This window comes from Myotis nattereri (genome assembly GCF_964212035.1).
Source record: "Myotis nattereri genome assembly, chromosome: 7".
NCBI classification, from domain to species: Eukaryota; Metazoa; Chordata; class Mammalia; order Chiroptera; family Vespertilionidae; genus Myotis; species Myotis nattereri.
The window spans coordinates 33,635,417-33,650,520 of record NC_138082.1 but is presented as its reverse complement, the minus strand read 5'-3'; the positions used below and the strand labels follow the sequence as shown (position 1 = coordinate 33,650,520).

Here is a 15,104-nt window from a genome sequence, read left to right as displayed (position 1 = left end):
TGGCAAGAGCACTGGCCCACCAGCAGTCCTCCATGACCGCTGGCTGTTAGTGCTACTTCCACTGTCTCACCTTCTCCACTGAACATGCTCTTCATTTCGCCGCCATGGAAAACCAACACCTTTCCCCGATTATCGGCCTCCCATTCCTTGGGGACAGTAGGAAGGGGTGGACCAGCACAGGCTGCACTCCAATGTCACCTGCAAACCAGTCCTCCCACCCCCAAAGGACAGCCCCTTCCCCCACTGGGATGTCTCCTGCAGGTTCTAAAGCTTCGTTCAAACCAGCAGAACTAACTCGGGGGTATGTCCTGGGCAGTGCCAGGCCCGAGACACTGGGTAACGGTGGCAGGAGATGAATAAACTTATCTATGAAAGGCTGGCTATCTGCTCAGTTAAAGGCTGAAGTTATGGAGGCCTTGGGAGGAGAGACCTTTAAGGCATAATTAACAAAGGAGGAAAACAAGGGGAATAAGATTCAACTCCAAAAGTTTTGCAGCTTCTCAAAGCCAGAAATCACTGCTAATCACACTGAAATCAACGGTAACCGAGGAAAGTGTGTAACGCACATCAAAGCAAATGCCAACGTGCTTAATAATGAGGTTAGCAGGCCAGCGATGAAGACACCAATAGAAAAACAAGCCACATGAAGCAGCCACTTCACACAAAAACGCAATTAGAAACCCGAAGTGCATGGTGAGGAGGCTTCTTTCACCCTGGTCAGATGCCCCACCTGCCCGAGCGCACCTCCCCGCAGGCAGAGGAGGGCCTTACGGTTCCCTGACCAGCCCCCTCAATAAGGAAGGACGGCAATGCCACGGGGCAGCTGGGAGGGCGCCACCTGGAGTACAGGTCCCACGAGGGTTCCCGTTCTGTCTACTGGAGCCAGCACCTTGCCACCCAGCTCATGCCTCCGCCTGCCTCTCCTGTCCCTGGAGCACCTGTGACTGCACAGCGTCCACAGTTTACCTTAAACGTGACCTTTCCCGTGTGCACTGACCAACACGCAAACAGACTGAACTTGGAAGATCAGGGAATAAGTGTGTCAAGTCTATAAAGAAGGAGTTCTCGCCACAACTTTATGCTTCTTAACAGAGTCAATGCTAAATGCAAACGTGTTCTGCTTTTCCTGACGAAAAGCAAAGCATTACCACCTATTTTTAAAAGCTGACATTGAAATAAACATCAACTGCCCTGACTGTAGCAAAAGCATAACGACAGTTATGCATGTAGGTGACCGAGGGGGAGGGCAGCAGAAACAATAACAGACCGGCCTGAAAGGAATGTAATGATATTTTTCAAAATGTCTTTTATGTTGCTTTTTGGGCCATAAGCACAGTCAACAAGACATTAAAAATGTGCCATCCGCAGCGACGCCAAGGCCACCGTGCCTGCAGCTGTCCAAAGGCCGCCAGCGTCCTTTCAGAAACCCAGAAGGATAGCAGTTTCAGCCCCTTCCCCTAACCAGCACAAATAGGTGCATAATTCCGATGTCATTTCCAGGCTGTGGAGAGCAGAAAGGGATGGGATGGGAAGCAGACCCCAGAGGCTTCCCCCAGCCCCGGTTCACTGTGCCCCTCGGATCCACACTCAATTTCAACGCGGAGGACCCGGCCTCATTTTCTCCCAGTATCATTTCTAGGAGCAATTTGCACGTTTCTACAAATGGTCTTTTGTATGGTTATTCTTGCTGAATTGCAAACAATGAGAAAAGACTTTCATAAATCAAGTCGACCATCTCCTCCTCTGTAGATAATAAAAGGAGGGTTTACATTAGGAGAAAAAATCAGGGGAACCTCCCTCAAACAGGAGCCGCAGAAATGCGTCCCCTCTGCTGAAATTACCCAGGCCCTCCAACGCACTGGTTACCTTGATGAGAGCGCATAAAACCGCAGTGTGCCTGCTGTGTTTAAGGCATATATGTTTATTTGCTTCTGCAAATATGAATGTGGGCAGTCCGAGGTAAGCACATATCTAATCTTAAGTGTGAAAAACATTTTTATTGCTCTGGGAATAGTCGCTGTTAACTGAATGCAACAACAAAAAAGGGAGGAGAAAAAGAGCATGCGGACCCCAGGGAATTACCAAATCAATTAACGAGTAATTCGGGAACTAATTTCTATATTGCCTCTTCGCACAGAATTGTATCTTTAATTTCTCCTGCAATAAGCATCTCTGTGATGGCCCTCACACGCGCTGCCGCTGCAAATGAGTTTACAAGGATCTCTTTTTGATTGGCTATACGCATTATTTCTTCACAGTTCAGTGCGGCCGCAGCCAAGTGCTCCACGATATTTAATTATACCGGTAGCTACCAGTTACCAATTTGCAAGACCCACAGTGAGTACAGTACATTTGAAAGAACTAGTAATCAACTAATTAAAACCACAGTGAATTCCAGATACTCCAATTACAAGCAACTGCTGTGGAATCCACTTAGCGATTTCTGCATCCGGGGAAGGAGACCGGAAGGCCTGGCTGCACCGTGGGGCCAGGCCTTCTCATTCACCCCGTGCAAGAGGGGAAAACAAGCTCTGATGCCCTTACACACGCACACATCCACGTGCGCACACTCACACACATGTGCACGCACACACACAGTACCAACCCAAGGCCCCTCAGCCCTGGTGCGGTGTAGGCACCCGTCCACTCTGAGCAGGCCCTGGGTGTGCCCTGTGCCCGGGACTCTAATCTACCCGATGAAGTCACACTGGAAGCCCAGCAGTGGGCCAGACGACCACGGGTTTTGGAGAGAGGCAGACCTGTGTTTGAATCTTGTCTTTGCATTACACTGGCTTGTGAACGCTTGTGAGCAGAGCCTCAGCTTTCTCATCTGTGAAACGGAAAGATTACCGCCCAAAGCCTCGCAGGGCTGGTGGGGACCGGAGCCTGCTGGATAAAGGATGCGCCAAAGCCGCTTCCCCACCCTGAGGAGCCAGACCTTTTCAAACGTCATGACCTTTATTTGTGCTCTCCCTCATTTGTAAGCAGTCAGATCAAACAGCACAAAACTTAGAAAAAAAATGTCTGGTTATAATGCAATCAAAATATCATTACTCGTTATTTCTACTTTTATTAAAGCTGGAAGATGAAGACAATGCCCACAATGTCGACGTTAATAGTGGGAAGATCATTGGAGTAAAAAAAGATGGGTCCGGGACCCGGCACACAATAATGTGCGGCCCCAGGCCAGTCGTTAGCCTTCTGGGACTCAGTTTCCCTCTACGTAAAGTGAGGGTTAAAGACAGCATGTTTTGTGCCAGGGCACTGTAATTCCACAACCAACATGAGGAAAGTATTTGGCCATTTGGGCAAAAAAGGGAAGATCACAGGGGAAAAGATGGTTAATATAAAGAATTACTGTATGTCAATATATTGCAGAAACATATGTTCTTAATTCTGAGATGAATTACTTAAGAAAATCATATAAACTCCTGAGCAGAATTACAATTTTCATGCAAAAACTGACCTGAGACCAAACCCTGGCAGATGGGAGGGTAGCAGCATCCTGAGCCCCCCCCCCCCCGCCCCCGCCCAGTAGCACCAGCCACTCGTGCTGTTTGATGAACAAACTGACCCACTTTTAAAGGAAAACGGACAGCTATTTTCATTCCCTGGGGTTCACTGAGAACCGACCATGTGTCCACCCTCCAGGGCCCAGAGTTTCCACTCACCCTTGAGTTTGGGGACTGCCACCTATTCTCACTGGATCTAGCTCACCAGGTCCACTCACTACCAACAGCTCCTCCTCACCAACTCCCCTCCTCCTCCTCACCCAGGGCTCCCCCTCCTCACCTCAACTCACCAGGCTCCTCCTCCTCCTCACCCCAACTCTTCTTCCTCCTCACCCAGGGCTCCTCCTCCCCAGTAAATTCCAAAATTGCCCCCACTTGTCCGTTCCCTCCAACACAGGAAAGCTAAACAAGCATTTTACCTGCCTGTTCTCAGATGATAAATCAATGACCATTGAAAAAACAAGTCACATGGAACAATCTTAGCTGCCCTTTCTCTCAGGCTGTGAAATGGATTTGAGTTGCATATACTACTATGTTAAAGGGCGAGAAGTACTTAAATGTACAGGTTTACATGGAACAACTGCCCTTCAAGTTCTCTGCGTGGCAAGGCATTTCGTGGCACTGAGACTCCTAATTCACGTGGTACAAGGGGGAAAACAGGCTTTTCTTCCCTCACACATGCACACCGATGCACGCGCGCACACACAGTACCCGGGCACTTTACTCTAAAACTATGCACATTTGTTTAAAAAAAAAGTTGTTTTCATTTTCTAAACCTACTTATTATTGAATACAATTTATACTGTTAACAATGTTTTTAGAAAATATCAGCACAGTCTCAACGTATCTCCCCTCAGATACTCATCAGTATCTTCAAAGGGAAAAATGATAACGTGCAATGGAGAAACTCGGCAGACGCCCCTCAACCAACCAACCAGGTGAATGCCACCAGTGCTGAGGGCACTGAGGACGACGTAACAGTTTGGAGTGTTCCTGCCAAAAATGCATAACCCTATGCAAGAGACAATATGGGGCAGTGCAAATTCACTCTCCAGTGTAACTGGTCAGGACTCGTATTAGTGCTGAGGTCATGAGGCAGGAAGGCTGAGGAGCTGTCTCGGAGTGGAGCTGAGCAAGCAGATAAACCACCCAATGCCAGTAGCGTCCTGGCCCGGATCCCGATGGGCGTGGACTAAGGTCTGCAGGTGAGCTCAGCTGTCCCCTCTGCCATCGCCTGGTGATCAAAACTGCCCGGTGACGGAACTCTGTTAGCACTAGGGAAAGCCAGGAGAAGGGCATATGGCAACTCCGTACCATCTGTACAACTTCTCTTCAAGTTAAAACTTAGATCACAAATGTTAGATTCTTTAAATTCTCCAATAATCCCTCCCCCCATTCACTTGTGTTCCTATTCGTCGTTTTAAACCAAATGCAAAAATATGTTCATGTTCTAATTATAAAATCCCATTTTATGCTTTCACTTATTATTTATAAACATGTGTGCACCTCCACAAGTCTTAGAATGGACCATTTCAGTGGCTGTCTACCAAGGAATATGTAGCTGACAATCACTAACTTAACTCCTTGTTTGCTGGACATTTGCAGTTCCCAGGTTTTAATATGATAAGTAACTGCTAGGAATGTTTTCATACACTGAAGTTTTTTCCCCTTTCTCTTGAAGAATTATTCCCTTGGGATAAATTTCTAGGAAAGAGATTATTGGGACAAAGTGAATAAAATGTTTTATGTCTTGTGTGTACTGCTAGTAACAGAGCAATGCGTTTCCTAAGCTGTTTTTTCCTAATTTCAGCCAAGAGTAGGATTTTATCATCTGTTGTTAATTACAAAACTAAGTATAAAATGATTTCTCATTGTTTTAAATTTCTAGTACTTTAGGTATGGGCAAAGAAAAGCCAAATATCCATCCATGTCTATTTGCTTCTTGTTATTTCCAACCTCTTCTATGTTACTCATATGTTTGCATAGCTGGTATATTCATACTTTTCTACAAAATTAATTTTATGCATATTAAAAACAATGTAAGTTTTTTTTCTATAGAAGAATTTTTAAAAAATTTATTTTAGAGAGAGGAAGGGAGGGAGGGGGTGAGAAAGAGAGAAACACAGATGTGAGAAACATTAAGTGGTTGCCTGCCCCCCCCCCCCCCCCCACCGTACATGCCCCAACTAGAGATTGAATCCACAACCTGGGCATGTGCCCTGGCCAGCAATCGAACCTGCAACCTTGTATGGGATAACACTCCAACCAACTGAGCCACACTAGCCCAGGGCTACAGAAGAACTTTTGACGATAATCATATTCTTGTTTTTAGCACTAACTAGAATCAAGAAGGGCTGTGGTTGATGTAGACTGAATGGGGTAAAAATTTGGTTATTGTAAAAACAGTCCAGAGTTACTAAACTTTATGGGTTTGACATAAACAATTCTTACAAACAAAATTACATAATGAAAATATTTGTTTAGATGAAATTTCATATGCATGAACACTGAAAAGCAGCAGAGAAGTTTGAGAAGAAACCAGTTTTCTTGGTCTTAACAAAGGTTTTATTCTTTGAAGATTAAAAGATGTACTTTTTGTGTTTCACCAAAATATAGTCTCCTATGTATTACATGAAACAGGTAAATTTAAAGAAAATTATTAAAACCTACAAATTATTGTCTCTTCAAATATATCTTTATATATGTGTGTATATATACATATATACATATACATTTCAAACAAACATAATGTATTTTTTATTGATTTTAGAGAGGAAGGGAGAGAAAAATTGAATTGTTGTTCCACTTATATATTCATTGGTTGATTCTTTGTATGTGCCCTGAGCAGAGATCGAACACACAACATTGAATAGGGATGATGCTCTAACCAACTGAACTACCCAGCCAGGGCTACATTTATTTTTTTAAACAAACATAAAATTTGTTTTGAAAAAAACAACACAAATATTTTACACACTAACCAATCTATTGCCATCACGACTTCCCACCTTCCTGCCCTGCCCTGTAGACACCAGGGGAGAGGGAACCTCCCCCCGCCCCCCCCAGTATGCTTTCTCAGGAAGCACGTGGGCACAGAGGTGTGGGGAGGACCCACACATCCACACGTCAGGGAAGGTGGCAGCAAGAGCCCAGGTGTCAGGGCAGGGAGGAGAGGAAGACACCATGTCGCCTCGGGGACAAGGTAAGTTTCCTGAAACAGGAGCCCATTGACATGGCCCTGAAGATGGGCAGATGTGACAAGCCCAGATTAAAGGGACCAGTACCCTCCAAAACTGGGGAGCCATGTGTATGCAAAGGGCCCCAAGTGACTCTGTTTCTAGTCGGGGGCTGAAATCTCGTGAGCCAGGCCATCGCGGGAGGGCCACGCTGTCCAGGGGCCAGACAGCACATGATTTCAAGGATGGCCCCCACATAAGACACGGTGTCGGGCTGGGACCCCATGAGGAGTAGACCAGCTACTTGATTTCTGATCTGGTTTAGAAAAGATGGTCATTGTAAGCACAGATTAGATCAGGGATGAATGGACAGCGAAGACTGTCTAGAAACATAATCTAGAGAACTCCTAGAGTTGAATCCCAGCTCCACACCCTCATTAGCTCACTAACCCTGGCGACGTGACTAACCTCCCAAGCCTCGGACACCTCTCTGGGGCTGGCAGAGAATTAAGTGAGGTCATATGATTACAGTGACACAAGCTAGAAGATAATTTGCCCAATGGAGAAGATCCAGTGAAGTCACTTTGGCTGATTATTGGTGCTTCATTTTTCCTTTAAAAATCAATCTTAAGGGTCTCCACTGACCGGGAGTAAGGTATCCTAACAGTTACACAGCATGGCAAAAGGGGGCGTTAGATGCTTCTAATGCAGGGGGTGGTGGTGGTGGGGGCGACTTCCGGCCCATTGGCTGTATCATTTGGTCTGGCCCTGCCAAGAAAACTGAAGGTGGGACCTGAAATTCAATAAACCAAGGAGCTTTATTCATAGCAACGTGGCTTTTGGGTTGATAATTTTGTATGGCCCTGGAATGATATAAATATCCAAATGGCCCTTGGCAGAGAAAAGGTTCCCCACCCCTGTTCTAGCAGGAAGGGTGCCAGCAACAGTCTAATTCCAAGTAACAGGTCAGTGCAACTTAAAAGGATTTGAGTTGAAAGCCTCAAATCAGAACGTTTTGAATCTTGTGTGTTTCCTATTGAATAGACCAACCTCATGATGCAGGTTCTTTTGATTCTCCAACACGCTGACAGGAATCCAGGGCCTTACCCTGCACAACCTGGAGGCCTCAGGCAGAAGAACATCTGCTCAGAGAGGCACAGACCGCTCTCGGGGTCACAGACCGGAGTGCCTGTCCTAGCTCACTAGTCGCCAGCTGTGTTACAGGCTGACTTGTGCCCCCTGCCAAATCCCTATGTTGAAGCCCTAAACCCAGTGTGACTTTATTTAGAGAGAGGACCCTGGAGGTGATCAAGGTTAAATAAGGTCATTTGGGCGGGAGCCTAATCCAGTGACTGGTGGCCTTGTAAGAAGAGGAAGAGACGCCAGGAGTGTCCACACACAGAGGACGCAGGAAGAAGGCCCAGTCTACAACCTGGGAACAGGGGTCCCACCGGGACCAACCCTGGACGTCCAGCCTCCAGAACCAGGAAACGTTCACTTCGGCTGTGCACGCCGCCCAGTCTGTGGTGTTTGCGGTGGCAGCCCTAGCAGACCCACACACTGTGATTCTGGGCCCCTGACATCGTCTCCCTGAGCCTGACTTTTCTCATCTGTGAAACGGGACCATCGTACCTACTATGTCCTGGCTCAGGGGGATGACAGCATGAAGTCCGGCAGTTTCTGGCACTCTAAGTTCTACATAAACATAGGTTTACCACGAACACTACGACAGATTATAACTACTCATCATGAACCCTGCAGGGACAGAGATAAGTGAAGAAATCCTCAGATTTAGGAACAACACAGGCCACTCTGGCCAGCCCTCAGGGCACTGCCTGCAGGCATCCTCTCCTGGGGAGCCTAGAGCCCTGAGCTGCCCCGGGTCTCCCATCCGCACACCGCTGTGTGGGAACACGTCAGCTGATGTGAGGAGATCACCACCCTCCAGGGAGTTCTCCAAACAGGCAGCCACGGATCTTGGCTTAGACCCCACCACTGCTGAGCTCCTGGGACTCCTAGGGCTCTTCAACACACCTCCATGCAACCCTACCCACCAGTACTGGAGGCCGGGGGTTGGGGTCTTCACTGCTCATCATCTCTTCTCTGTCCCCAGGCCCTGGCAGAGTACCAGGCATGTCTGCACAAGGTGGGGGTATGGCTGTTACAAGCTGACTGAGTCTGATGGGAAATAACACCCAAACCTAACATCTTATTGACTCCACAAGACACAAATAAATTCTGGCGATACATGCCAATGCTAGCTTTGAGAAACGATCCTCTATTTGTGAGTTTATTATTTCTGAGCTCATAAGGAATTGGGTATCATCATCATCATTGAACTTTTAAAAGGCGAAAGATTTATGCGATCTGAAGAGAAACCAGAGTATGAACTTTTAAAGAAAATAAACATTTTGCTGAAATGCATCACTTAGTCAGATATTGCTGCTTCTGGATTATGGATACAAAGGACACATTATATTTTGAAGTGAACGTCCACTCTTGGAAATAACACTGTTTGCTGGCAGTTTATATCGTGTCGAACACTTCAGCATATGTTACTTTGTATCTCTCTCTGGCAGACTTCGGGACCAAGGGAGGTAATATTTTAAATAATTTTTCAGGTTTATATTTATAGGATGGATTCTGTATGTTGGTTCATGTCATGTCTGTGTTTTGTAGAGACCACAGGGCCATACACCGACATTGCCAAGTGCGTCAGAGGATGGGAGGCTGTGCCCTCCTCCTTCACAGACGGACGACTGTACACCCCCATGGAAGCATCCGGATAGCCGCCACTGTTTTGCCAACCACAGGATGTTTGAGGAATCGAATTAAGGGCATGTGAGGCACCCACCTGACCCATTAAGTTAATAATCGTAATTGGCTTAGTGTCTGCCTGCACCAGGCTGGCCGCAATGCTCGCAGGGAGTTGCTCACCCAAGTGAGGTAAATGAGCTCTCAGGGCGCCAGGGGCCGTGCCAGTCAATCACCTGCTGCTGGGGCTCTAAACGGGCCCCGGTGCCCGGGCAGAGCTGGTTACCACACGGGTGGACAGCCTATTCCCAGGGCGCCTTCTGCTCACCTTCTGCTCAGCACACAGGAGCCCTCATCACGGTCCCGCCACAGATGCGGAGCAGAAGGCACGGCACCTGCAGTATTAACTCTCCCGTGTCCCCCAGACGAAGAGTGCGGCCACCCCGTCTTTCCTCCCCATCTCTCTCCAAGTTCCGGCTGGGTATTCGAGTTTGTTTCCTCCATGAAAGCACATGACACTGAGCAGTCGACCAACCGGCTGTGAGCAGCGTCACTCTTTCCGGAGACGTTCGAGTGAGTGTCATTAGGTGGCTTTTATTCTGCCGACGCCACACAATCCAGCCCTCGCGTTGAGCCCAGGTTCCAGACAGCGCAGGTCAGCGGCCTGCGGCAGGCCGGCCGAGGGGATTAACTCCAGAGGTTCCTTTCACTTAACTGGCAATTGCTTCTTTCTGCTCAACTGAGAATCAAAACTGCGCACAACTACAAAACAGGTCACAGGACGGGGCCGAGTGCTTCGGGGAGTCCCACCGCTGCTCGTCCTCCCCGGCCTGGGAAGGGCTTTCCCAGGGATGCAGGCAGCTGTGAGAAACCTTTGCTCTCATGGACTGTCCTCGGGAGGTGGCCACAACATCCGCGTTCAAGGTCAAAATTAAGACTCTGACAAACCCTGGGGAGCCAGTGGGCGCCTGTGTTGTATCATGGGGCATCGTGAAAATGAGAAGCTCACCGGGCCCCACAGAGCCGCGAGGCCCAAGGTCCCAGGAAGTGCGCCCTGGCTTGACTCGGCAAAGCCAGAACCGACAGAGTGGGTGACCCAAATGACCATCCCGGCTGACATCACAGCTCAAGTCTCGCCACATACACCTCTTTACCTGAATTTTGTCCATGGCAAGGCAGACACGCTTCTCTCGAATTATCAACCAATGCATGAAATAAATTTGAAAACTTCCAAAAGCAGTAAGCTGATAGTGTTTTGTCCATAAATCTCTAAAAGTTCTCTGTGAGTCCCGTTAGCACTTAAGTCTTTAAAGAACAAACTGCCGGGCAGGGGACGCACTAGCTGATCAGGCCTGCGGGGCTTCTGAGAGGGCCGCACTTGGGAGGGTCTTTGCTGCAGCCTCCTTCACAGGGCGGCCCCAGCCCCTTCCTGTGCCCCGGCTCCACCCCCACCCTGGGCAGCACCACCATGGCCTGTCTTATGGAAGAAGAACAGGCTCCCAAACAGAAACAAAATAACAGACATAAAATAACGCAAACAGCCCGGCCAGTGGCTCAGTGACTGAGCGTCGACCTATGAGCCAGGAGGTCATGGTTTGATTCCAGGTCAGGGCACATGCCCGGGTTGTGGGCATACATACAGGAGGCAGCTGACCAATGATTCCCTCTCATCATTGATATTTCTAACTCTCTCTCCCTCGCCCTCCTCTCTGAAATCAATAAAAATATATTTAAAAAAACAAAGAGCATTTTTTACTCATTTTCACTCAAATCTCATGAGACAACATCCTGCCCTCAAAAGATTCAGTGGTGTTTTATTTGTCCCCGCCAACTCTGAAATATGTATTATTTTTTCAATTGTGTAAGCATGACAGGACACACTGATCAAGATTTTAGAAATGCAAATATACTGGAGCGTATGTTAGTAAGTGTGGGGCGAGGGGAGGCAGGGCTGCTGGGTCTGTTTTTCGGAGGGAGTGAGCGTCACGGGGCCTGGCTCTGGCCGGGAGTCTGCGGGGTAGGGGGTGAGGCCAGGGCCCGGGCTGTGGATCTGTCCTGTAATATAGAGATTAAAAAACGCGAAAGGGAAGGGAAGAAAGGAGAGCACACAGCTGCCGTCCCCCAAACAGACCTCCCATCTGCCACCCATGATTTGCATGTCACCTTCTCCGGGCTCATTTGTACTTCATTAACTGCCATTGACTTAACAAGATTTATGCAAATGACACCATAGGAGCTCCCCAACTCCCACTGCAATCAAGTGATTATGTATGTACAACTCTCCACAGCAATGAAAAATTCATACGTGACAGGCCACTCGCCGCCGAGTGGGCCTCTGGCTTTCTCTTTTTCTTGCTTTGCTTTTTAATTTTTATTCCAGTAGACTTATCTTATTAGGAAAGAAAGAAGGCACTCTGAACCAAATCTCCTCTAAGGCCTCAGGAAGGACAAAAAAGGGGGAGGTGGGCCCAGGTCCTCAGGAAATGAAGTTATTTTGCAGAAAATAAGTCATATTCTTGATGAGCAGAGCTTCCCCGGGAACAAGGGAGAGAGGAGATCGCTGCCTGCCGTGGCCTGCTGGCGCCCACCTGGGGAGAGCCTCCGTCCTCACAGTGAACAGGCTGCGAGGCGTGATGTAATTCACCGGACACAGACCATCTGTAGGATGAGGCAGGTGGGAGCGTGCTCAAGACGGCCTCGTCTGTGTCCCAACCCATCGGTACAAGGCCCCCGTGGGGAGGAGCACAAAGACGGCCATGATCACAGACACTGGCCTGCCCCAGCCAGCACCGTGACCAGCCCCATGAAGGTCGCGGAGGTTCCCAACTGGGGGGGGGGGAGGGGGGGGCGGGCGGGAGGGGGGGGCAGGCAGCACGCACGGCAGGGCTGGAGCGAGGGCTGAGTGTGGAGACAAAGCGCGTGCTGCTGGTGAGGAGGACAGGGCACGCCTGTGGCAGCAGCTTCCCAATGGGTGAAAGGCCGCTTCCTCCCCCTCCCCCAAGAGCCACGAGCGCCCCTGCGCTGTCCCTGGAGAAACTCGGCCCTGCAGGCGCAGTCTGAGAAGTTTCTCCTACACAAGCACAGGCATTCTGTCCGAGGTCAGGGTCACACGCTACACACGAGGTTGCTTTCTGAGGGCTCCTTGTGAGGCAGTGGAGAGGGTAGAAGAGTCGGGCCCCACCCTGGCCCCATCTTACCCTCCCTGGGCTTAATGTAAAATAAGGAAAACACAGCCACCCAGCATGGCCATGTTTGGAATTCAATTGGATGCTGTATGCAAAGTGCTTCATCCTATATAATAACACCCTAATATGCAAATCGACCAACCAGCGGAAGGACAGGCAGAACGACCGGTCACTATGACATGCATTGAACACCAGGGGGCAGATGCTCAATGCAGGAGCTGCCCCCTGGTGGTCAGTGCGCTCCCACACGGGGAGTGCCGCTCAGCCAGAAGGCGGGCTCAGGACTGGAGAGTGCAGCGGCAGTGGCAGGAGCTTTTCCTGCCTCTGCTGCAGGCGGGTGGTAAGGAGCAAGGGGGTCCAGGACTGTGAGGGGGGGGATCAGGCCTAAGCTGGCAGGTGGACATCCCCCAAGGGGTTCTGTACTGAGAGAGGGCACAGGCTGGGCTGAGGAACGCCCCCCCTTCCAGTGAATTTCGTTCACCGGGCCTCTAGTAGGATAATAACAAACACTAATTTAATTGTCCTTTATTCAACAAACAGGTCTGTCAGGTGTCTGAACACGCTGGTGTCGGCAACACCCCTCTGGCTCCTTCCTCTCACCTCTCCCTTCCTTTCCGCTAGTTGAAGTCATCCCTCGGTGGGGGAGAGGGGCAGTGGGGGGAGGGGGGGTGAGTAGGAAATCAGACTTTCGCTAATGTTCTCGGCGCCTCTATAAACACAGACACACAAGCATGTGAGATCAATCTACACAACCGTCCACACACCCACACCACCCGGGGGGCCCACAGAGAGGCGCTGGCAGGTGTCGAGCATGAGGATGCGAAGATCCAGACTTGCTGAATTCAAACATTCTCTCTGCAATCTCCACATGCCAGTGTTTCAAGGGCCTTGGATCTGGCCCAGCGCCCCATGTCACAGATGCAGCCCCTGCGGCTGGACGTCCTACCAGGTGTGGGTTTCCAGGACGGGCTTGCCCGTGGACACAGCACTGGGGGGCGGGGAACGGGGGTGTGCAAGGAACAAGGAGCCCTGTGCACGACTCGCCGGGAATGCAGCCCTGAGTTAGACGTCCACCAGGTTGTTTTGAACATTCGCAATTAAAAGGCTTCCAAGAACTGGCTCAGTTTACACTTGCGGGTCGACGTCCTTCCTCACACAGACTGGACACCGAGCCTCTGAGGAGGAGCAGGTCCCCGCTGAGTGACCCAGGGACCCAGGACCTGCTGGCCTGAGCAGCCGCCCTCGTCGGCAGCAGACGTGAATGAAGGGAACAGTCTAGTATTAAGTTCTAATGTCCCCAGACCAATTACTAAGTGAGAGTAAGAGAGCAAAAGCTTTTTAAAATTCTCGTTAAAACAGTATCAACAGCATAAAATCACGCATTACCATTACGTCATGCAGAGAGCTGGGTTTATAAATGAGCACACAGAGAAAGAATGAGTGTGCGTGGACCTCCCCAGGGAGGGAACCACGAGAGGGAACACACACACCAGCAATGGGGCCCCGTGCCAGTCCACATCGTTGTCGCCCAGGCTCTGAACGTGTCTTGTGAGGAACCCTGCAGCCTCCCTGCTCTGGTCCCCCCACAACACGGTGCTAAACCCCCTCCCCCCACCTAACCTGCTCCTCGCCCATAGCAGCTACGGCTACATTCCTGAAAGGCTCGGGCCCTTTAAGGGTGGCCAGTGCCAACACAGGTTCCTATAGCTGTGGAGAGCCGCCAAGGTGCGGGCAGAAGGGGATGGCGGAGAACGGCCGCCCAGAGGGTCATCGCGGTCATGGCAAAGTCCATGAGAGGCAGAGCCGACATCCTGCCCACGGGTTTTCCCTTGTTCAGGCAGAATGCACTAAAAACCAACTGGCCTTCTTTAACCAACTAAAAGATGCCACAGTGCCGAGTTAAACTCTTCATTTTCCTTGGAAATATAGCAGCAAAAGATGTCATGTGAAGGCCCGTTGTACTTGCGACATAAAGCAATTTGGTGTCTGGTTTCTGGGCTAATGAAAACCTACCCAGGCTAGCAACCTGGGCCAAAACAAATGCTCGCATTCAGTCCCCCTGTGTAATGAGGAAGTTTAATTAAGGCCCCCCATTACAGCTGTAAATGTTCCTTTATATAATAAGGTCTAAATGAAACCGAACCTAATCAAAGTTACAATTCCTTCATTAGCAAATTACAAACAAGAGCGCACAGCTGACACACCGGCTATGATTATCGCAACTAATTGCCTCGTTGTTACAAACTAGCCTGAAACGGTGTTCAGATGTCCGTCTGCGAGAGCAAATGAGGGCCACGCCGGGCTATTCCCGGGCTCACAAGGGGCTCTTGTGCGGAGATCTGATTTACCCCCATCGGCCGGCGGCCGGCGGCCCAATCAAAGCCCAGCTACAAAGGCGGCCTTTGAAGCCAGCTCAGCCCGGGACGCGCTCCATATGCAGGCGGGCAGACCGCACTTCATTAGGTCTGTTGTCACAT

The 15,104-nt window shown here is 49.6% G+C and overlaps 1 protein-coding gene across 1 annotated transcript in view; it reads right to left on the bottom strand.

Annotated features, from left to right (window-relative positions):
• The window catches only part of AGAP1 (ArfGAP with GTPase domain, ankyrin repeat and PH domain 1), a gene marked incomplete at its 5' end in the record, with an annotated part of 295,221 nt that overhangs the window by 189,604 nt on the left and 90,513 nt on the right, over positions 1 to 15,104 (bottom strand). The gene's annotated exons all lie outside the window — the stretch shown is intronic.